Source organism: Salarias fasciatus, chromosome 10 (genome assembly GCF_902148845.1).
Source record: "Salarias fasciatus chromosome 10, fSalaFa1.1, whole genome shotgun sequence".
Classification (NCBI taxonomy): domain Eukaryota; kingdom Metazoa; phylum Chordata; class Actinopteri; order Blenniiformes; family Blenniidae; genus Salarias; species Salarias fasciatus.
The window spans coordinates 5,696,425-5,721,034 of record NC_043754.1 but is presented as its reverse complement, the minus strand read 5'-3'; the positions used below and the strand labels follow the sequence as shown (position 1 = coordinate 5,721,034).

General features: G+C 43.3%; 1 protein-coding gene across 2 annotated transcripts in view; it reads right to left on the bottom strand.

The window, feature by feature from the left end:
• camkk1a (calcium/calmodulin-dependent protein kinase kinase 1, alpha a) overlaps nt 1–24,403 on the bottom strand; it is a 64,315-nt gene extending 39,912 nt beyond the window's left edge. For both annotated transcript variants that reach the window (XM_030100997.1, XM_030100996.1), the window contains exon 1: nt 24,143–24,403. The gene's annotated coding sequence lies outside the window, so the exon portion shown is untranslated. The remainder of the gene's footprint in view (nt 1–24,142) is intronic.
• Between the last annotated feature and the right edge of the window lie 207 nt (nt 24,404–24,610).

Here is a 24,610-nt window from a genome sequence, read left to right as displayed (position 1 = left end):
CGGCTACACTAATCGAGTTTGTTCAGTCGCTGTTGAAACCCTGTCAAGGAAAATATTTCAATTGGAAAGAGATCACAGTGTGTTTAGGAGCCATGCTGACAACTTACAACCGCGGCCATTCCTGCCAACTGGCCTCATAGTGCAGAGCCTTCTATAAATACATGCCCAAACGGAAGCCTCCACATATTTACAGTCTTAACAAAAGCACTAGTTTTAAATAACGGCGAGGTCTGCATCGCTGAAGGTTTCTGATGTGATTGAAGGTTCAATTCAGTAAAGCCGATCAAAACACCCAGGGAGACTGGAGGCTGGAATTTAATGAAGCTGTCAGATAAAAGAGGACATGCCATCTCTTTGTGTGTGTGTGTGTGTGTGTGTTTGTGTGTGGGGGCGGTGGTCTGGTGGGTCAGGTTACCTACAGCAGACATGTGCTCATAAATCCAAATAAAAGCCCTCGTGATAAAACCCAACCTTTTGCCTACAAAGGTAATTATGTTTGGTTCCCTGTATCCCCCATCCACTGACACAAAGACGGACTGAAGGCATTGTGTGCATACAGTGTGTGCGCTCAAGTGTGCATACTGGGATATTTAGGGGGGGATTTGTTTATTGTGCTTTTCTCCTTTCATCTCTAATGAATATCAAGTCAGTGGCTGATTGCCACTGACAGGGAATATCAAAGCTCTCGACTACGCCTGGTTCAGGGTTTGCTCTGCTTATGGGAGAGCACAGAGATGCAAAGCCGGTCTGGCACAGACATCCGTGTTTCATCACAAATCCCCCAAAAGCTTTTCACCTATGTAACAGCAGGGATGACGCGCCGCAAAAAGACTGTCTGAAGAGACTCAGCGGAGCCAGATGCAGAGTCACTCGTGAGGAACTCAGTAAATGGGCCGTGTTATTCTATTCCTGAAGTGTGTCAGGGAAGGTCGAGTTTCCGATTCAAAAATAACACACTGCTCCACTTTGTCCAGGTGTGTCACACTCATCCGTGCAGCCGCGGCTCAGTAACGACCGCTAAACACCGAACCCACAAAGTTACGCTCACGTCACGCCACTTACGGAAACCTCAGTCTGCCGTCGGTCATTATCAGCTACAACTTTGCTTTGAAACACCGAAACACCAAGCGTGATTGCATAAATTTATCAAAACACAGGACAGTTCAAGCAAGACAACTCGTGTTAACCTGTTTGGCCTGACGAATCGGATTATATCGTTGCCTATAGTAGATAAATATATTAGGATTCCTGGAGATGAAGCGCTGAACGATTTCATGCCAAGATGGTTAAAAAAAATAGGGGAAATTCCAGCTTCAGATTTGCAAAAGGATGATACAGTGGTGGGAAAAAAAATCCAAACTCCAACTAAAACTGGTTCGTCTTACTAATATTAGACAGCTGTGGAAATGGTCTGATTTAAAGAGAGAACTGAGAATCATTTGAGTTTTATGCCCCGTTTACATAACATTCTCCTGTTGGGTTTCCGTTTTCACTTGAAATATTGTAAAGGAGTAAAATATTGTAAACAATGCCTCAATTCCATAAAACCACTTCGGTGTGGTCTCAGAATACTTTTGGTCACGAGAAAAGCTAAACCACAGAGGCGCTCAATATAACATCGCTGTAAGCTGTGTTTAATGTGCGTTCTGAAATTTAAACATCATAAAAACTGTAATAAACTTGACTGCCAAGCTCTCCTCTCCTCTTATTAATGATGCCTAACGTGACAGTGAAGTATCTCGAACACTCAATAAAGTAAACCTAAAATGACAGAAATGCGATTAGTCCGTGTTAAACTGCAAAAAACTGTGCACTTACGGGGCCAGAAAGCAGAAGTCAGAAGCAGAAGAATGAAGGGGAGAAAAATGATAAAAATGGAAACTTGCAGACACACATGTGACAGGAAAAATAAGAACAGCCTGGTGTTTGTATTCATGCAAATCATGTCGTTATCACAATACCCGACATAACGACCGCGTATTCCAGGTTAAATTAACAATCTGCAGCCCTAATAGGAAAGGACACGGGGGATACAGAGCCAGGCTAAACCTCCTTAAACAGCTGCCATCTGAAATCAAACCGTCACCTCTCCAGCTACTATGTTAGTGTGCTTGTTAAAAAAAAGAAAAAAAAAATAGCTTACACAAAATCAAAAGTAGTTAAAATGCAAAGGTAATGCTAATTTTCTGCTCACGCCAATTTAAAGTCATTAATGTTGAGTCATATGGTGTGTTGACTGTTATGTGCCAGAGAGACACACACACACACACACACTATAATTTAACCACCTTCATTTGCATATTTCAAGCGACTGTTATTCAAACTACGTAAATTGTTCCGGCAGGAACCTTTTAACCGTCAGCGGCGAGGGGGGAAAGCATTGTTTGACTCCTGACTCATTTGAGAAAAACAAAAAGGAACCGTCATATTCGGCTAATTCTGATCCCAACTGGTGATTATGTGTGTCCTGAAACGGGTCGTCTCCGCCGCCGCCGCCACCCCGCCGCCCGTCTCAGCAATATCCTGACAGGAGTGGGAGGCGGAGGAGAAACGGTGGTCTGGGTTATTAATTTTAGCTGCACTGCGACTTCTATTTGTTTACAGGAGCAGGTAACCGCAGCATTTCAGGCAGGCGGAGCCGTTTCTCTTTATCGGCTTTGACGCTTCCTCTCGTGTTTGGCCTTTTTCCTTCTCTGTCAGATGAATGTTTAAGATGAAACGAAGCAGCTGTCACAAGCTGTGACTGTCACCCGGAAAGGCTGAGAGGAGGTCAACGCGAGCTAAAGCTCTTCATCATTTCTTGTTGTTTTCCCAGCTTTTAACTCATGGAGAGGAGAGTAATGCCTGTCAGATTCAATATTGAACTCTTTCATTCGAAACTTAAATCTTGCAAGTTGCTGAAGCAATTTCTTCTGGCTTCCGAAGTAAAAACCCCAGTGCTTCATGGTCTAACTATGTGCACAAGACTTCAAAGAATGATTTAAAAAGTGATGCAAGAGGAATAAAGAGGCAGAAAGCCACTACAGAGCCCCTCCGTAACCACCACAAAAGGATGTGAAGAACCACAAAACACACGGCAATCACAGAGAAATACGACATGTGTCAAATTGAAAAGTACATGCGGAGATAAGCCGATGAAAAATTGATTAAAACAGACAGAACTGCTGAAATAGAAGGAAAATTCAGTGCAAAAATGCAAAATAGAAGAAAAGACACAAACAGAACAGAAATGTTAAAATGAGGAATTCAGTTAATGAGCTGGGGGCAAGTTTACTGCAGCAATCCCATCTGTCACAATCTCAAGTCCATGTACATGTGTTTTTTTTTTTTTTTGTTTTTTTTTAAATATATTTCTACTTCGTCTTTTTTCTTGTGTTAAATTTCAGTTTATCATGTTTCCCATTAGAGCCCAAGTGGGCTGAGCAGTGTGAGGCCAACAGTAAAATAAAGTTAATCAAAGCCCCCGAGTACGAAAAAATGAGCAAAATTCCCGAAACAAGTTGCTAAATGACCACAGAGAGACAAAAAAAAAACAAAAAAAAAAAAAAACAACAGATTTAGAAAATGGCGATTTATGGCACTCGGTGTCACACTGTGTGTACAAACGCACAGATGATGTCCACGTCTTAATGTTTAACAGTGCTCTTTCTCTTGGCCCAGGTTTACACACACTTTGTTTCTTTAGCCCTTTACAGCTGCCTGTAAAGCGAGCTTCAAGTGAAATGTGGCTCATTTTTATTAGCCAATCACACGCTGCACGGTGTTTAGGGATGCAGATATTGTGCATAACAATGTTATGATGATGAATTTGCGATATATTGTGCAGAAAACCTAAAGGAGCAACTTGGAATGAAACTAGTAATTTCCTCACCGTGAGGAGACAATGCTAAACACTGCACCACCGTGCACGTGGGGTTTGTTTCAACCAAACAGAAGTTCATGTTTAAGGTAAATACAAACTGACTGACACGAGATAAAATGTCTGTTTGCCTTCTTGAAACCTGTTAAGTGCTGCTCCTGCTCGCTCTCACTGGCCACTTTTAAATAGGCAACAAACATGTTTGTCTGATCATCAGAAAGTCAAACAGTGTGCGCAGTAGGTGCTGCGTGGCTAAAAACAGAGACGCACGGACAGACAGCGGGAAATAAAGTGCTCGGCTCTTAATGGACGCAATTATAGAGATTGGTGCAGAATGTGTTGCTACAGAGACTAATTTCAATATTTGAAGCTTCTGCGACCGAACGAGATCTTTCTCTAATTAGGTAAACAAACTGAGATAAAGGAAATTGGGCAGATTAATCTAGTAAGAACCTTGAGAGCCACATTGGAATATGAAGTGTTTTCAATGTCTTCTTTCAGCTTCATTTGTTGGGAGAGAAGCTTCAGCAGAGCCAATTACACTGAGAGGGGAGAGTGGGCTGTGGAGGGCCAACAAATGAATCTATTTGGCTTCCATTAGTAAACCTCTTTGACCAATAACCTGCGTTCAATTCCCCTCCGACAGGGACATCCAAGGCCAAAATCTGAAATAATGACTTCATTCACCAGTAAGGAATTGCACTGCAGATCGAACGCGACTGAGGCTGCTCAGGATGCTCTGCATATTTTCCCGATACGTCTTCTGGGGGTCCTTGACAGAGTGCAAAGAGGAGGCGACGGCACATTTTCCAACAAAGGGCTCGGCTAATACCAGCGGCGAACCCGGCAGACCGGCCGCGCTTTATGTTCAATGGAAAATACAGTCTTTATCGGTGTAACTGCAGCGTGCGGGTCCAGGCTGAGATTAGAGGGCACGGCTGTTCGTCGGCACCATATGTTTGCTCCTCTCGGATCTCAGCGGTAATGCATTTATTTTTCACTCTCCACTGCGAGCGAGTCTTTCTGAAGAGCGCTGCACTGTGTGGCTCAACATGACAGCGTCAAATGCAATCAGCTCTGATTGTTCTCTGATTACCGAGATGTGACTGGAAGACAATCTGAAATGCAATGATCTGAATAAATTACACTTTTTCCTCCCCCCCACATTTCAATAAAACATAAAAAAAAAAGAGGAAAGTGTTATTTTATCCATTTTTTTTTTCCTTGGGTGGTCTGTGTAGCCAGACTGCAGGCACACACTCATATGGCGCGATCGACAAAGCAGAAACTCCTCATGTGGAACAGAGCACATATTGACAGACATCATACTGTGGCCACATGCTTACAATGTTTCCTCAGTCTGAACATTAGATGGGATCAAACATGGCTCGGTGTTTAAAGATAACAGGGATCGGGTGTTTTAAAGGGAGAGGGGGGGGAAAAAAACTGATCTGCCCATTACTGTTGAACTCTATTAGAGAGAACGAAAGTCATCAATCATCACATTGTGTGCTTGTGCAGTATTTTCCAAATGAGAACCATAAAAGTGAAGCCCAGCACTGAACATGTTTCATCAGCCTCTCGTGATTCATAGACGTTGAATCACAAGCAGGAAAAATACAGCGAATATGTTAAAGCTGGTGTAGGTATAAACACACGGAGGACTGAGTAAGTTGTGACAGATGGCTGAAGAATTGCAGAAAAAATGTTCCTTGTAAAATTGCAATCCAGTGATCTGTGTGTGTTTCCAACAGAAATGTTAGTTAATGTGCATATATTTAGAAATGCAACATGTACAGACATGTACATTTGAGTTAAGAGACAGGTTATTTATTCTGTATTGACATTTCATTTATTTGTTTTTTATGGAAATTAGATAAAATGTTACTGTACATGAGTGGCTCTCTGGAAAAACAATCATTTAGTGAAAGGACCTCTCAGATGATAACATGACGGAGACCCCCGCACTAATGGAAAATGTCATTTCAAGCATCATTTGTAATAAGCCAACTTGTCTCCTGTGGCTCTCTGGAGAAACTGTGCATGTGTGTGATTCTGGCCTGGGGCAGTGACCAGCATGGTGGAGAAGACCAGTTACTGCACGCATGTTTCCCTTTATTCATTTTTTTTTTTTTTGAGAAGCTGGAGGAGAATTGGGCGGAGTTTATACAGCAAGAAACTTCATTTCAGAAAAACAAGAAAATATTATTGTTTCCATTATGTTTTTAAAGCATATTGTTTTCTGTGTGGTGTAATTACAAACAACACTGCGAGAGACCACATGAAAACATCATTTTCAGTGTTTCTACCGTTTCCTCAGTAAGTTTATTTCACATACTAATCTGTGTAAATGAACACTTTCAAAATAATGTCTAAAAGTGAAACTTTTCTGAAACGAAAACTCAAACTATGCGTTTTCACTTGAAACGGTGTAAAGTGAATCTTGGACCATCAGGATTGTGCTACTGTTTCATTAGACTTGAGACAATACAGTAAAACCAACAAATCAATTTGTTGATTTAGTCCTCTGACATATACGATGTCAAATCTCACCGCAGAAAGTACAATCTCTGTCCATCCTGAACCTCGCAGAGCAGTCTGCCTCATTAACATTTACACTCCCGCTCCGGCGTCGGGTCTGCGTGCATCCTGCGGTCTGAGGCACAGCAGGGCGGCCGCCCTTTAATATCTCATTCCAAACCAAACTGAACATGGCTAGAAGGACCAGCGGGGTCGAATTAACAGCCACACTGTGCTGCCACGGACATACGCTGACTTTATCCCCACTGCTCTCATCATTAAGAAACCTTTTCAAGCTGATTAGAGAAGAAATGTCAGCAATGTGGTGACAAGGTGTCTAATTAAAGGCCACAGTAATCAAATCAGTTCCATTTGTACAATGAAACCTACTAAGTAGACAATTTGAGGGTATTAGTGTAGCAGTTGACCGCCGATGCTTTTGGTATAAAACATCGAGAAACCTGTCAGGAGACAATATTTCGATTTAAAGCTGGTTGCAGAATAACAAGGACTCTCAGCTCTTTGCATTGTATTGGTAACGCTGGCCAGGCGGAAAGTGGACTTGTCCAATAAAGTGGTTAAAAAAAGAATCTACTGTAATAAGATTCTTGCCTTGTTAAAGACGATGAAAAATACTTCTCAATGCAGGGCTTTCCAGACTCTTTCAGGCTTTTCTCCGATATTTAATATGAAGCCACTTTCACCTCAGACCAATACATATATTGCTTCCTTACATCTGATAAAGAATCTGATACTAAAGAGATTTCTCCTCTCTGATCAACCTCAGGCTGGCCAGGTCTGCTCCTGCCGCACTTCATCTCACTCAAAGCAAGAGTAGGTCACACTGGAACTGCTTAAGAAAGAAAACGCAGGGATAACAAAGGTTGGAAAGGAACACCAACTGGCTGCACGCACACACACACACACACACACATTTACCCCTCCCCCCAACCACCCTCAAACACACGCAAACCACACGAGAAACCTGTCATACGTCATCCACCACCACCAAAGGAAACTATAACTGCTTCTCCGTATATTTCATGTTGAATATAACTCCATAAGCTCTCGGGAGAGATTGCAGGAGCGAAATGGCATGCTAGTGCAGACGTTCATCACATTCCTGCATTGAAATGTCATAACAGTCAGTTATACTTATCACACCTATGGTAACGCAAAGCAAACCCTAAAGGACTGGTTTGATCCGCTCTCCAGTAGACATTTTCAAAACCATGATTATAATAATCTCTGATGAGCCATAACATTATATTCAATGTTGTGTGAATGCATTTCGATACCTTTCTGCTGGAAGCTGCAGTAATCTCTGCAGCAGTCTGATCGACTGGAAACCGTCTATTGGATCGGCTACGCGGACTGACCGTCACTTCCAACGTGGAAAGATTACTCTCAGCCCAGCAGCCATAATTTAGCGCTTTTTAAACTCTAATATTTTCCCCATGTCTGCTTCACCTCTGAGCAAACATTGTTAACTTGTCGCCTGATACATCCCAATTGTTACTATATTAAAGATATCCTTTCTGGAGATAGTCAACTCAAAGATCTAGGCGTATTCTCATTGGCCCAAGCACGACGGATCTCAGAAAAGGGAACAGATGAACTGATGACGCCACTTGGATGAGAGGTGAAATGTCTTCCAAGACCAAGTCCAGTTGACCTGATTCAGCTGCGTTCGCAAAAATAGAAAATGTGAAGCCACAATTAACTTGACCTTTGATGTTAAGCCTTCAAAAAGTAGTGAGTTTGTGTTTGAGTGAGATCAAAAGTGTGTCCTACATCCGAGTCCCAAATGAGACTGTGGAGGAAAAAAAACATGTTAACAAGACTGGTACCGATGGACAGGCGGTCCAGAAGCAGAACACGTGTCGTGTTTGTCGGACGCATGAAAACGGTAAACCCGGAGATGATACTGGGATCCTGGGACTTGTTTCAACATTGAAATAAAATCTCGAAAAGCCTCTAAAACCTCTGAGTATAAGGTTTCTGTCAACTTTTGGGGTCGGACAGAGCATTTCTGTGTCCAAGAAAAATCATGTGCGAGTTGAACTGCACTTTGTCCTTGTGGCTCAGAGAAAGTGTGGGTATAAACAACCGAACAAACATAAAATGCTGCAGATTCCTGAGATGTTGCATTAATGATGGCGATGCATCTCATTTGAATGTGTGGAATGAGTGAAATTACAAACCCTGACTGCAATGAGAGACTGTAACAGCTGAATGCTGCCTATTCTCAGGCCTGCTACCTTTCCACAAGCTGAAAACATTCGTTCAGCATCCCATTAAAATGCCGAGGTAACAGCTGCACGGCGTAGCTCTGTTAACCCACGTCTTCTTCTCTGCTAATGTATTTCTGAGGCAGTGTTACAGCTCCAATACGGGCCGGGCGTTTCCAGTGTCTTCGTGTTGGGAGATATTTCCTGCTGTGGTTTCATAAGTAGGAAAGATTTTTCATTACATTAGTGGATTCCTTTTTGTCTCCATGTGTTTTGGGTCGAAAACAGTGGTGTCAAACATCAGGCCCGTGGACCAAATTCAGCCCACAAGGCTCTAATCAGACCCGCGAAACCACCAAGCAAAAGGCAAACATTTCACTGAAAACATTGTTTTGTTTTTTTCTTCATAAATCTAAGAGTAGCAGACACCGAGAGCCGAGCTGCGATATTGGTGAAGCTGCGATGAGAAACAGCAAACCTGCATTAGCCTCAAATCCATGCTGTTAGAGTGACTTTTAAAAACATGCACAATGCATAGAAGTTTTTAGACATTTCAATGCATTTTGCACAACAAGGTTTCATTGAGATTGTCTTTATTTTGAGACTGTAGAAAGTAAAACTAAGTATATTTTTTGAAAGTTATTATGGCTCCAATTTCCTAGTCCAGACCATGAAATTGGGCTGTTATGTGCTCTCTGAACTAAATGAGTGTGACACCTCTGGACTAAAATAAAGAAGTCTGTTTTACTTTTGAGGCCATTCATTATTGCAAAGCTTTCATTTTGATTTTTGATTTGCCTCTTTGGAAAACAGAACTGCACTGTTTGAGAACAAAGAGCAGAAAAAGTCTCAGATGTTTTGGATCCACGTTCATAGGTTTTTGAACGTTTGATACAGACTCAGACCGTTTGAATATTTCCAATTATTGTAAATTTGATTTTTTTTTTTTGGCTTATCAGCAATGTTGTGAACAGCTGAGGTAAATTAGGTGAGCCGTCCTTCATGTGTGTGCCAGAATAGACAAGACATCCACAAGCTGACAATCCGCAAATCCATTACCAGAAAATGCCTTTTTAATGCAAAGACAAATAGATCCACTGCTCTCTCTGCAGTGGAAGATTCTTTCCAACGTTCACCTGTCACAAACTAATCTCTGCAACTCTTTATTTCAATCCACGGGATTAGCAGGGAAGTGTGTGCCACACAACTATCTGTTTCCCTAAACCCATTAAATGCATCCTTGTGCAGCCAATCAGTGTGACGTGATGGAGACAGCAGGCGTCTCTGTTCACAGGACTGGACCCGGGACCCGGGGTCCACCAGCAGCGAGCAATCTGACAGGATGGAAACGCACCCCGGAACAATCCCAAAACAAATCCCGGGCCGCCCTCTCGGAGGTTGACTGCCTCGGGCGATAATAAGCTCAGGATTACACAGGATGTAAGAGTGCGAACTGGCAAGATAGATGAGCCAATTATTTCTCCCCTACTCACAATGACAATGAGCCTGCAGCTTCCAGCATGCCTGACCTTCCAGGAATCCAAGAAACGTCGCCTGACAAGGGTCCCTCTAACAAGGACAAGCCCACCCATACACACCTCTACACGGCCACAGAGCAGACTCCTGTCGCCGACGGCTCGATATCATTTCACGAGGGGCGGGGCTTGATCGCGGCTCCTCCCTCTGCCCTAATGACACAGCTCGGTGTGACCAGTGGCTGAACCTGCTGCATCCTCTATTTGCAGAGGGCGTCAGAGCTTCCGGTAAGTCTGCGAGGGATTGCAAAAGTCAATGAAGAGGAGAAGCACAATGCAACCAATCTCTCATTGACTTCCCTCTTCAGAGCTCCCGCTATCGTGACGCTGTGAATCTGTGATGATGAGAGCCTGCAGAGGATTAATCTGTTGTGGAAAATGAAAAGCCATCTATCTTCTCCCTCTGAAGCGATACTCTAAATCCTCCAGGGAGGCAGAATATCCCAGTGATCGCGATCCCCCTCTGGACTCTTACAAACCTGTCGTCAGGTGGCAGGCAGGCTGCCAGGGTGCCTCTTCATGCACACAGGCTGCAGCTTATCATCTTCTGACTTATTCACTATCCGGCATGCTGGGAGCTGGAGCCAAAAGACCAGCTTTCACTGTTTATACAGGACTTAACAATAAAACACTGCACGAGCTGGACTGAATCACATAATTCGACGAGAATTTCAGAGAGGCCGGTTCATACATAGACAACCGTTATCCAGCAAAACAAGCTCCACTAAACCTCCGAGTTGAGTGTTGTGTCTGGAGTTATTCATTAACAGGAAGCTTTAAATCAGAAGCATCCCCAAATGTCCTGTCCTGGAATTTCCCCTGGAGAAGCACAGCGTGGTTACAACGTGTTGTGATACTGTATCAAAACAGTTGCTTTGTTTCTGTGCAAATGTTGGGGAAAAGCTACTTTTTGTAGACAATAACAACATTCGGTGGCCTTCAGGGCCTAATATGAACCCCATCACCCAGGACAACTTCATTTATAGATAATTTAGGGAGCTCCTAGGGAAAGGTTGGCTCAGGACAGGCTCATAATGTAATTTGCTTGCATGGCTACAAATGAAAACGCAGCCATCTGAGAGTCAGATGAGATGAAACGAAAAGATTCTCTTCACCAGTTCCACGCTCAACAATAAATATGCCTGAGCGGACTCTGAATGCATATTTTTTCATGCTTTTTTGCTGAAGGCTTGCCTCTTTATATGCTCGTGTCATATCAGGGATGTAAATTCACACCACGACGCTACATGGAAGCATCTCACACCTTTGTTTATATGGGCGGAGGTGTTGTACGGGCTGTGACTTTCAGGCGCGAGGATCACCTGTGGCTCACTAAGTGAACCCAGATGTGCTCCTCAAACAGCCACAGCTGTCTCATCCCCAGAGTGTCTTTATGTACACTTTCTCTCCCTGCCAGTGCGAGCATGAGCGTGAGGCCATGCGGGTGAAGATTCCAATAAAAGGTGTCTGAACCTGAATAACATCAACAGCCTCTGACTGCGAATTATGATGTAATGAACAATTAAGTGCATAAATTATTCTTGCAATATTATATCCAGTTAGAGGTGTATCCTCTTGTGACTTGGTTTGGCCCTTGGTGTAAATCACCTGTAATCATCACTGCTTCCTTGATCAGGGAGCTCATTTCAGGACTGCGCTGCAGCGCAAAGCCTTATCCAAAACATATTTCTCTGGCTAATCTGTGACTCAACGCCTTTAAAACATCAAAACAAATGCTCCCGTTTTTGAGCTCTTATCTCTTTAGAACAGATTCCTCTGTGTGCATGTGGTGGTTGAGAGAAAAGAAAAGAAAAAAAACAAACCTGGAAGTGCGTTGAAGAACAGAATCAGACACGTGGTTGTGCTCTTTGTGTGGGGAAAGGTCACAGGCAGCGGATAACAGAGGGATCGCCACGAGCGGGCTGCTGGTATCACAGAGCGAGAGAATGTTTAGCCCAGCAGCCCTGCCATGACTCATCTCACAATCTTACTCCTCAAAGACACACGCCTGTTGTGTACATTATCTATGCACATCTTTTAAAAATCCCCAGTTACAATTCTGATCAGAGAATTTTTGAAGCTGCGCGTGTGACTATTAATATTACCTCTTCCTTCAAACTGATTAAATTCCCCCAATAAAAAAAACTGAAGAAATATACAGTATGTTTCATGCCGAAGAAGGTTTTCTTAATATTTCTACACTATATTATATGAAACAAAAAAGTGAATGCGAAATCAAATGTTTACAGTGATGATTCATATTTTTCTCGGTTCACAGCAATGCATAGCCTTCACATATCGTTTGCATATGAAGTATAAATTAGGCATAATGGCATTTGATATTTAATAACTCGTATTGTTAGTGTAGAAAGTAGCTAAAGGTTAGTACTCATACTTCAAATAAAGTGTTACTGGTGCATCTCTTTTATTTATTGTGTTTGCCCCGGCTTAGCACTTGCAACAATCTGACAACATTTAGCTGTGGGCGAAGTGTTCAAGCCGCCAGGGCGCGATCGGTGAAGGGGTGCGCCATGTACAAGAGGAAATAAAAAATTGTTCCGACTACAAATGAATAAAATTTTCCCGGTCTCGGATTAGTTCAATAGTGAGGTTAACTATACGGTCTTGTAGCACCCCCTTGTGGGAGCAGGGAAAAGGGGATGAATTCGATTATACTATGTGACATGACGTATATCAATGCGCTCCGCCGATGCTCGGAACGCTGGCCTAGAACGCAAAACAATTCAGGATCACCGCTGCAAGGAAGGATTTAAGATTTTTAGTATTTTATCATAAATTATAAGCCAGGCATTATGTTGGGACATGGCGATTTAAACACAAAAATAGTAATACCTTCTTTTAACAATCAGAACAGGAAGATATGTGTTTTTTCATTTGACCACTTCCCCTCCCCAGGTACCATATTTCAGCATTCTTCTATCCATCTTTTACCAAACTTCTCAGAGATCTAAACAGCTCAACTCTCTCCTGGTTCACTGGGGGAGATTTCTCTGGGAGCATACAATCTGTTCAGTGGAAAAACTCTCACTGGCATCTCCTCTCAGTCAGCAGTATAGTGCCCCAGGGTTCTGTCCTGGGGCCCCTTCTCTTCATTATTTACCTTCTCCCACTCTGCAGTATTTTTAGAAATCACGGACTGAGGTTTCACAGCGATGTGGATGAAACATGACTTCATCTCTCAAACTCAATGGAAATAATACTCAAATTCTTCCTGGTGGCACCAAATCCGCACTCAAATCCGACAACTTCTCATGAAATATAGACAACTCTACAACGATTTACTGTGCTTAAGAGTCTGTCGTCTTTGACAGTCTCCCTCCTTCACCTCCAACGGCAGCCTCATCACCTGAGCTGCAGACTTCCATCCGTTTTATCAACCACATATGTCCATTCCTGACCTGAAACAGCACGTCCATACTGGTTCAAGCTCCTGTTATATCCTGTGATGCTTGTCTTTGTGGTTTACCAGAGAAAACCCTCCATGAACTTCAACTGGTCCAAAACTCAGCTGATCAGTCTCCTCTAGGACTTGCTCCACTCAAAAAATTTCCTCAGTCCTCAAACAGCTTCACCGGCTCCCGAACCATTTTGGCATCCATTTTAGAATTACTGCCTTTTACTCCAACGCCCTCTACGATCTTGCTCCTTTATGCTCCATTGCACTCCCGAAGACACACACAGCCTTCCCAAAGCTTTCTCTAGAGCCCTCCTGTCTGTCCGACAGACTGTTATCCTAACTTCCAGAGTTACAAGAGTCAGTTGTACCAGAGTGAGAACAACTGACTTCTCTTTAATTTGTCTATTATAGATGGTTCTTTCCATCTGCCAATGCTCAGCCTTGTTCTCTCTCTCTCTGCCTCCAACATAAAGTCTGGTTTATTCTTCAGAAACAAGAGTTTCAGCCCTCTGATCCTCGAGCCTCCTCTTTCCGTCGGCGATGTTAGCGGTGGCGTGGAAGAGTGTCTCATCCTCCACCCTGGAGTAAGCTACAAAGAGAAATTTTGATGCAGGGAGACCGGAGAAGCGAGGAGAGGTTGGTCGATTCTTCAGAACTGGAAAGGATTTGAGAAACGGTTCGCTCGCAGAAATAGGTTTCCTTCACCAAAGCAGAGCTCTGGTGGTGTCAGCTGGCCCAGGTCAGGTAGTTCTTCTCAGCTTCTCATTCCTCCAGGCTTTCATCACAAAAAAACTGCTGCTCTTTCACACTATTCCGTCATCCACACAGACATATTTCTGCAGGGCTACTGCAAGGACACCTGAGCAGAAATAGTGCGGCACGTCGTGTGGAGGGGCTGAAGAGGAGGCTATTGTCAACACAGATCTCAGCAGAGGTTTAAGCTCCTTCTCTTCACAAGACTGTCACTGCAGCCACAAGAGTCCATTCCTCCCCCAGCAACGCCGTCACCACTAAATAGTAGCAGACAATCTGCCAGAGCCGCCTCCGCCGCCGATGCACACATCATTTATAGAAAGACAGAAAGCAAGAATTGCATTTTATTTAGATATATGCAATATTCTGTGATTTTTATGTTGTGACAGCAAATTGGGTGATGAAGAAATGTACTGCTGACATGTCGTGGAGAATAAAATTAAACTGGAGATAAACATGCAAGATGAAAAGAGGATCCAGAGAGTTATTACAGTTGGTCCTGAGGCGGGAGGAATGACTGTTTCAGCCATTTTTTTAGTCAATAGAACAGCTGAGGAGCGTTGTCATTGCAGAACAGAAATGTGATTCAAGGAGTGGGTGACACAGCTCTAAATTTAAACTACAATCCTTCAGCTTTTTTTGTTTTTTTTTTTTAATTAAATGAACAGAAATCTGGACTATAAGACCAGCGACTAGAAAAAACAGGAGGACTGCATTTTACCATTGATCTGAATTAAATACTGCATGTGTTCTCAACAAGGGTCGACTGACGCTTAAACAAAATTCTAACAAGTCAACATAAAAATACTAAAATTACATTAAGTATAAAACCTACACAGGCTGTAATGTGCTGGAAAACTGCGTTTGCGTCAATACTCTCATTTTCTTGAGGAAGTCGAGTGTAATCTGAAGCAGAGAAACAGAAAAGAGAAACTCAGATTTGTCTTAGTGTATTTGACTCAGATGCTCAGAGTTAAAACCTGGCATATCTGTTGGCAAACTGCTTGGCATTTCAAAAAGCAGATTTTAGCCTGCCTCTGAAAAATACCTGCCTCTGGCCCCGATCACAGTGGGGGTGTCAAAAACATAGTTCAGGGGTCACGTACAGCCTAAGTTCATCTTGAGTGGGCCGGACCGCTAAAATAGTGCCATAATAACCTTTAATTTTTAAGTAACGTTTTTCTCTGTTGTGAGGAAGAGAGAATGCGTGATAAAAATGTCTATAACTTCATAAAACCAAAGAATTACTACTGAATATTACAATATCCACATAGTGAAATGTCCAAAAAACATCACTAATAGTTGTTGCATTATGCATGTTTCTGCAAACCCAACATGACCTTGAGGATACAGGAAGTCTTGGATTTTAAAGAGGCAGCTATCTTGCACGGCAGCATCACTGATATCCCAGTATTGCGGTGTGTTCACTACTCTTGCTTTCTCTGAATTTATTTTTAAAATTTCAACTTCAAATTAAACTCCAGCAACAGGTTCCGCAACTAATCCATTTCTTTTAATTGATTAAAAAAAACTCCTACATGCAACATTTTGCCAACAAACACCTGGTCTTCATGGATCACTGGTATCAGCGTAAACAAAGAAAACACCATCTGTTAACCACATCTCATTACTACTATATGTATCACATAGCTGTCATATGTGGGTTGGGTGGCAAACTAGTGAATACTCTGAGAGCGTGGGCTTTCTCTTGAAATTACAGCAAATGCACATGCTATTTTTACCCATGTATATGTCCATCTAACATCTTCTGTATCAGTTTATACAACTCAGGGTGGTATTGGATTGGCACAGGTCCCTTCAAGTGAAAACAACACTTTCGTTAAATTCTGGTTGATCATACACTAAAGGCATTGCAAGTGTCTGAAAATACGGAAAACTCTGAAAACAGAGGATGGCTTATACACTGCCTTTTAACTCCGCATGAATGTCATGTGAAGGGTTTCTGAAATGCGCTTTGACTTGAAATATTGTCGTGTAAATGTGGCCTTGAATCGTATGCAAAAGAACACACCAAATTGCAGCCTTGCAATCAAACTACATTTTCAGCATTCCTCGTGTTTCCATACAGCAATCGGCATGAAAGCGTTCTGTCATGAAACAGGAAATATTTCATTTTACTCTCGTGTGAGCAAGACCTTAATGTGATCAGATAACCTCAACTGCATATTTTTGGAGGAAACTGGAAAAAAAAACAAAAAAAACTTGCAGACGTCTCAATTGGAAGGTCACAGGTTTGACCTCCCATCTGTCCATTTGTCAAAGTGTCCTTGAACAAAACTCTGAACCCCAAACTGCTCCCAATGGGCAGACTGAGCAGCCTGCGTTTCAGCCACCTCCATCTGGTGTGAACGGGCGGACATAAAGCTCTTTGGTGGCTGTTAATCAGTGGAAAAATGCTATTTAAGTGAAAACCATTTACCATACGCAGTAAGATATAACCCCTGCTCTGAAAGCTGCAGCCCTGAACTCCAGTTCAGGTTAATGTCGTAAGGCAAGACTGTTAACCGCGACTCCATTGTGCAGTTCTACCGAGCTTTCATCGAGCTTGAATCGGGTCCGATTTGAACTTTGGTGAAAGTCAAAACACAATCGACATTCGGTTGGGGAACAGGAGACCAACATGGACGTGAGGCAGACCTGCTGCTGTCTCCGTCACACCAAAATAAATAGGCCACAGTGACAAGCGGCCACGGAGGAGCAACTGGTGACGGGGGTTTGTGGGAGTTTTGGACAGCACACAGACAAGCCTCTCCAGAGGACGGACACAAACTCAACCAGCCATCAATTATTTCGGTTAGCTCACCAGCCATATGGAACTAACAGCTGAGCTCAGGGGACACAAGGCAACATCTGGAGAAGAGGTTCAGGAGTGTTTTCTGTGGCTGACAAGCCGTATATTTCTCTAAATACAGTCTGTGGATGAGTCGTACCAAAGTGTCACACGGCATGATAAAAATCGACATCAAACAGGACTCGTGGTTTTGATTCTCAACGAGAACCGAGTGAGGATATCATTTCAAATCTCTCCGGCACGTCCTCAAAAAAGGTCTCGAAACATTCATCAAAACTTGATCTTGTTTTTCCCCTTTTATCATCTTCCAGCTTGGACATGTTCTCCCAATAAAGCCGTCCTGATAAAAGAAATTAACCGGTGCGAGTTCCCCGTGGCGCCTCTCGCGACGGCGTCGCTCATACGCAGACTAATGAGAGCGAGGGAGAGTGCAAGTGGGGTAGAGTGCAGGCTGGCACATGGATGAGGTTAACAGAGAGATCTGAGAGCCCCCCGGACTCCTCGCTGGTGCTGCTTTGAATAACGAAGGCTAATATGCAGATGTGGCTCGGCGCTGGGCGCAGGAGGCACTAATGAGGACCGGTAATGCATTTGTGGAGCTCCTCTCAACAAACGCCGGAGAACGCTTTAAAGCGACACCTCAACTTTCACAATGATGTTTTCCTTTGACTGCGGCTGGCATTTAAAACGCCGTGTGGCAAAGGATGCAAAAGAGCAAGTGTAAAAGGCGGCATTCAGTCACAGCAGGACGCACATTTCCCGGTGACTCTGCGTTTGATTCATACCGAAGGCGTTGACGTCACTCCAGACTGGGAATTCAACTCGCAGGGCAGCTACATGAGGAGCCAGAGGATCTCTACAAGGTAGAGTGAGTATATAACCCCACACTCTCCTGTCTGCACCAATTAATCAATGCAAACGTTGCCCTATAACAACTAGCACCACAAAGCAGGAGGCTTGTGACACCTTCTTTTCAAGACACAGCAGAGAAATAACCAGCAGTGGTTATGAAAACGGAGCCAGTGGGCCAATAAAACAATGCAGCTTCTGTGATTGTGAGACTTTGACACTTTTTATTGGCACACATGACAATAAACTGAATGTTATTATTGAGACTGGTGGAGACTTGTCAACAACAGACACTATTTTCTTGAATTTTACTGGCGCAATCAGCTGGGATTAATCAGGAAGATGGTTTGTTCTGGCTGAGTCAAAATAAGGTTTTTATCCCTACATGCATGTGTTCCTATTTGTGGTGACGGGGAAATACTCGTGTCTTGTTTCTTGCAGGGAAGGAAGTCCTACTGACACACAAGAATAGCCCCAATGTTTCATCCACAATCATAATGGGTCGCAATGATGATTGAAGAGTTCCGTTGGTTCTCAAAAACCTGTTTTCTCAGTGTCTCCGAGCACTGTTTTTGTGTAAACAGACACCCAAAACATCGAAATGATGCCGTTTCACCTGAAGTGATTGTTATCTGAACGGGCTTCGACAAGCATCACAACACAAAACATCTTGTTTTGCTGTCACACAGCAGCAGTATTTTATTAGGTTTAGGGAACATCATTTTACACATTTCAGTCAATTACACAACGTATATTGATTGCAGTAAATCCTGCTGTTCTTTCAAATGCAAATTTATTTTTTTATGTCCTTAATTTTAGTATTTGGGTGTGTCACTTATCTGTACCTTTAATCCATTTCTCAGCTTGTCTTTTGACTCTTGTTCGGTCCATCTACACATCTCATCCTCCTCCAAACGGACCTCCACTCAGCATATCAACTAAAAAGTCTCATAACAGCTTCTGCACCACCATTAAGACGTCCTTCACATAAGAGTAACTCAATTAGAAAACATACACAGAGATGGAGCACTATAAAACGGCTCCTGAGATGACTTTTGAGCAAAGAAATAAGCAAACAGTATCAACAACAAGTTCGTTTGTTGGGGTTCTTCTGATGTATTTTGTATTTTCCCAGTTACAAAACTCGGGGGATTTTCATTGGCAGCAGATCAATATAGTTCTTCCAGTAAATTACAGCCTTAAAATAAAACAATTCCACTGAAATCATCAAAAAAAAAATCCTGATTGGAAGAAAACCAAAACTTGTACATTACATACAACATCATTTGAAGGAGCAAAACACACCAGATGGTATTAGAGTACGAAGAAATGCTCTCATCTGCCAACGAAAAGTAACTCTGAAGGAGAAGGCAGGACTTAATTGACGAGGGGGAAATTTGTGAGCATTCACGATGGTGAAACAAGCATTTTTCTTTTTGTTTTGCATTGAAAACAGTAAAAAAATTATCGTCAGCAGTATTGACGGCAATACATGACCATCTGATGTTTCTGTTCTCAGAGGACGTTCTTCAGCAGACACACCGACCGCTTTGAGAACTCCAAAAACCACTTAAAATGTTTTGAAAGAACACTGAAGCTCATATTTTCAAGCTGACTGAACAATAATGCAGCTATTTTTGTAACTTACTGTCATTCCAAAGATTACATAACACAAAACTGTTATTTCTTTCCACTGACAAGATTTTTTTTCTGTTCAATTCAGGTCATGTGGCAGGTGGTGATTTCTGAAAACAAAAATGAATAAACTAGAAATAACAGAAATTCACAATAATTAAGGAATTGATCTCCTATAGGGACTGGCTGTATTTACACCCTGATGAACAGTAAATGAACCACTAGAATGGAAGCTGGTTAAAAATCATTACACTATTTTCAAAGCTATCTTTAATAGGATGCTGAGCAGGTCTGTTCCTTTTAAATGACGACTGAAGACAGGACAGGAGCCAGATTTGTGGCGGATGAGTGGCCTGCTGACAACTGATCAGAGACGCATCATCAGGAATATGACAACACTAGAAACACGAAAATCGAAAAAAAATCCCTCATTTGTGTTTTGCCGTTTTAATCTAACCCGTTCGAAAGGAGCGCTCTCCCGTTAAGCTGGTAACTCGGTCCAAACTGCAACACTGGAGCGATTCCACGACAGCCCGGCAAACACGGCGCTGACGGCTTCCAGGAACAGGAGGAGGTGGCGAAGGCGGCGCGAACTGCACCAACAGAAACACTCGGCAGGAACAGCTGCTGCTCTTTTCTCCCAGCTGTAATGCCAAAGCCTGGGAGACATCAAATTAAGCACCTTCTCTGTGGATACAACAGACCTGAGCCGTCTTTACACAACACACACCACACACACACACACACACACACACACACAAAACCCACACATCATGAGAATGTCCTACATTTTCTTGGAGGACAATCAGTATTTACAGCTCTCCTGAAAACTGCTTTTTACCGCAACCTCGCAGGATGGTTCCTCTGAAATATGAAAGAAGGAAAGTGAAGCAGCTCTTCAGCCTTATTGAAATATCAGATCATCAAATCAAATGGAGCAAATTCAGCTGCTGTATTCTAAGGACTCATTTACACGACGTAGGCAGAAATGCTGAAAACAATGTAGTTTTCATGTAGGACCACTAGTGGGTGCTGCTTATTGTTTTTGCCATGAAACCACACAGACTCGTGCATTAAGCAAGACAATATAAACATTAAAAGGAGAACACGGACATTCATGTGGACAGACGGCAAAAGCTGGATTGCTGTTATCACAGTGACTCAACTCTAAAACTATCAAGTCCCAGGAGGATCTGGACTGGAAGTCATGACGCTCTGAAGGCAAACACTGCTCTGCTCGCACAAGAGCAGAGAAAAACTTATTACTGCAGCCACGGTGTCTCTGCGCCGCATGACGACCAAAACGAGAAACCACTAACGCGACTCAGCACAGGGTAAACAGCTGCCTGCTCCGCCTCCCAGCGCTGCAGAGCAGGAGGGGTCACAGCTCCTCAGGACTCCATGCAAAACTGGGGGGGACATTTATTAAAGACGCTGATGCAGTAATAAGGTTACACACGATGTTTCCCTCTCCTCTCTCGGCCGTGTGCGAGTGATTTCCCAGGGGGGCTGAAGGAGCTGCGAGCTGTTGACATGTCCTCTTTTTCAGAAGCTGAGCCGAAGCTCTGTTGTGGTTTCTGAAGCTCGCGTTAAGACGGGGGTTAAAGCTGTCAGCGCGTTCAGCAACGAAAAAAAAAAAAAAAAAGTGTGAGAAAAGCAAATGGACGTCAAGAGTTGCAAGAGCAAGTTAAAATAACTGAATAAACCTTGAATTTTAAACCCAAAAATAACTGGAAAACTGACAAGAGGAAAATCCATACTGAATGAGCAGCCAGTGGCACCACACTGCACCGCTGGGAGCAATTTCTTGTCTTTTTATTTATTTATTTATTTGTTCTCCTTGCAAAAACAATTCTGTGCAGCAGGAATTCATCAAACATGCAAAACAAACAGGATCCGATCCAATTCACCCACTTGCTGCTGGTTCGTTTAGATCAGACAAACATTTAATCTTGCGAGCCTCCACATGTTCCATCTTCCGGGTCCTATTTCTGATCTCCTAATGCTCCTATAGCGACACGCAGAACATTAAATGAGACCACAAGAGGGAAGTTGAACTGCTCAGCAACACATCAGCACTTTTCCTCTCAGCCTCCGGCCGAGTCAGCTCAACCCATCTCAGATATTGGCCAGTGGGGGATTTAAGAGCCCCCCCCGCCCAACTCCGCCAACTCCTCAGTCCTACGACGGCTCTGTAATTTGTCGCTCGTGCACTCTGCGATTGTTTGTGGAGTTGAAGCATTGAAGCAGCACTTTCACTCTGAAGTAATACCTCATCCTCCAGACGACTTCAAAAAGGAAATCATTCGGCTTCGTAAGTGAGGGATTAGAAAAGCTGAGAGCAGGCTGCCACGAGCGCCACTTGAGACGGACACGAAGCAGCCGCTCGTTTCAATCACACACTGGGTGGCTTCAGGGCAGCGAACGCCACGTTGAGACACTTTTTTTTTTTTGTGTCATTGTTTTTACGCAGGAGCTGTCTGAGCCGTTCTCGGCGGAGTGAGATCACTCCTCAAAATAGGCCTTATCAAGAGCGCTCAGTCATTCTATCAACGCAGGCAGGTCAGCCTGAAGAGCAGGGGTCCCCAAACACGCTCATTATCACCGGGACGCAGCGTTTTCATCCATCTTTTAATCATTCTGCCAATAATTCAACAGGAAATACCAATTTCTTAATAGGTTCACTGGTAAATGCCAAATGAATCATATTAGCAGCAAACATCTGAGACCAAAGAGCAAAAATTTCCATTTTAGATTACCAAGTTACCAATTACTAGTTCCATTTCGTATTTCCATGTGAAGCACCCTGCTGCACAAAACTATTTGCTTCATTCTGTGTTCAAAACAATTAGATCTGCAAACATTATACTTTGCTTTATGTTTACATTTGTCAAGAGAATAAAAACAGCCCAAAAAAAAGAGAAAGAAAATGATACCTGCTTGTGATGAACTAGAAAATGCACTCTTCTGTGTGGAGTAAAGATGGACTTTCTCAACGTCCTCACACAGTCCAACAACATGTGTGTGTGAGACCAAAAAGTTATTTCACATTTCCAATCAGTGTCCATGTGATTGGGTGTGACTGTGATGAATGGGTGACCCTGAATTAGATGGAGCAGTAGAAGACGGATGCAGGGTCTTATTTATGGTCGGGCAATTTACACAGGATTTATGGATCATAAAGAAGCACAGGTGAAAAATTGGAATATGTTATTTGTAGCCCTGCTGACACTGTAAAACAACACTCGGCGGTCTCTGTCCACCATTTTTTGGAAGAAGCAAGAATGGTCAAGTAACCATATTTAATATCAATTAATCTAAAAATATCATAAAACTGAATGTGTCTTTATAGTTGAAATACAGGCAACAAATACATGGACTTATTTGTTTCTCAGTCAGTTTTTCCACATTAAATTAGTGTGAAATTCATCCATGCAAATTTGTTTCTAAATGGAGCCACGGCAGCAGTATAGAGAGCAAAAAAGTCTGGACATTACTATTAACGGCATTTTCTACCTGCCCTTCCGGGCTGACCTCAGGGGCCATCCTAATCAGATGCTCGCCTCCTCTCAATGTGAAGGAGTAGAGGCTTGACAAGGAGTCTCTCGTCGGTTAGATTATTTCCTCACCTGCAGCTCTTCATGTTAAATTAGAAAAACAAGTTCTCACATAATTTAATTCTTAAGTATATCAGGTCAATTTGGAACTCTGGAAGACAGTGGCATTTGTAGTGTGTATCATCATGATCCGAGTTGCTCAAAAATGTTGCTTTCTTTCAACCCAAATACATTTTACACTCGCTCGCTGCTCCAGAAGTTAAAGCTGTGATCAAACCTGACAAGTGCAGTTCCCTCATAACCGACTAAATCCATCATGAAAAATCTGCTTCACGACCGGAGCTCCATGAGGCGCTAAACTGTCAATGCAATCCACATCAGGGGTGAGCATTCCTGATCAGTCCAGCGTTCTGCTCCAACACACCTGAATTCAATGAACCTGGCATGATGAAGCTCTGCATAAACGAGACAATCATGACGATCAGGTGTGTTGAAGTGAGGGCACATTGAAACCGTGCAAGAATGCAGCAACTTAAGCACCCATCCCTGGCAAAAAAAAATTAAATAAAATTAAAAAAAAGATACAAAATCAAAGACCGCCTAAGAGGCAGTGAGAGACCCTTGCTGGGATACCAAACCAGAGTTTTGGACGCACTACATTACAGCGTCCTAAAGTCGTGAGTGATGAATGAGGCAGCATCATTTCATGTCAAAGGACATTATTTCAGCTTCACTGTATGAAGTGCTCCAAATCTACAGGATCTAACCTCCTCCTGAGCATTTTTTTTAAATCATTAATTATTGGTTTTAATTTTCCACCTGTCAACAAACGCGGCGGAGCGAACACGTGCACCCACATCCATCTGCATTGCACAAGAGCGCGCTCAGCCTTACTTCCCCATATTTTGCAATATGCGCACAGTCGAGACGCATCCTGAGGCTGAAATGATGCGAGCCGAAAAGTTTCACTCACCCTGGACGGAGGAGCGCGTCCGCGCGCCGGGACGCGTCTCCGGGCGGGCGGATGATCCGGAGGGGATGTCCCGCCTGGACGCCGCGCGCTGTCTGGCAGGCGGAGAGACCGGCACGAGGGCTCTGCGGTTTAGGTGTGTGGCAGGATCAGGATCAGCCGCCGACCTGAGATGCGTCCCATGTTTCACACCCTCTCTTCCGGAAAACACGGTCAGACCAGCCCACTCTCCCTCTCCCTCTCCCTCTCTCTCTCTCTCTCTCTCTCTCTGCTGCGCACCGTGGACACCCAGCGGCGGAGCGCACACACCGCAGTGTGTACACACACACGCGCGCACGGCAGCAAGCAGTGTCCACTAAACACTTTGACACGCCGCTTTGTCGCACGGCAGCGCACAGATCAGCCCAACTTTTATTATTCGACAGAGGATGGATCCACGGGTCCTAAGACCCGCCCTGTTCCCGCCGCGCG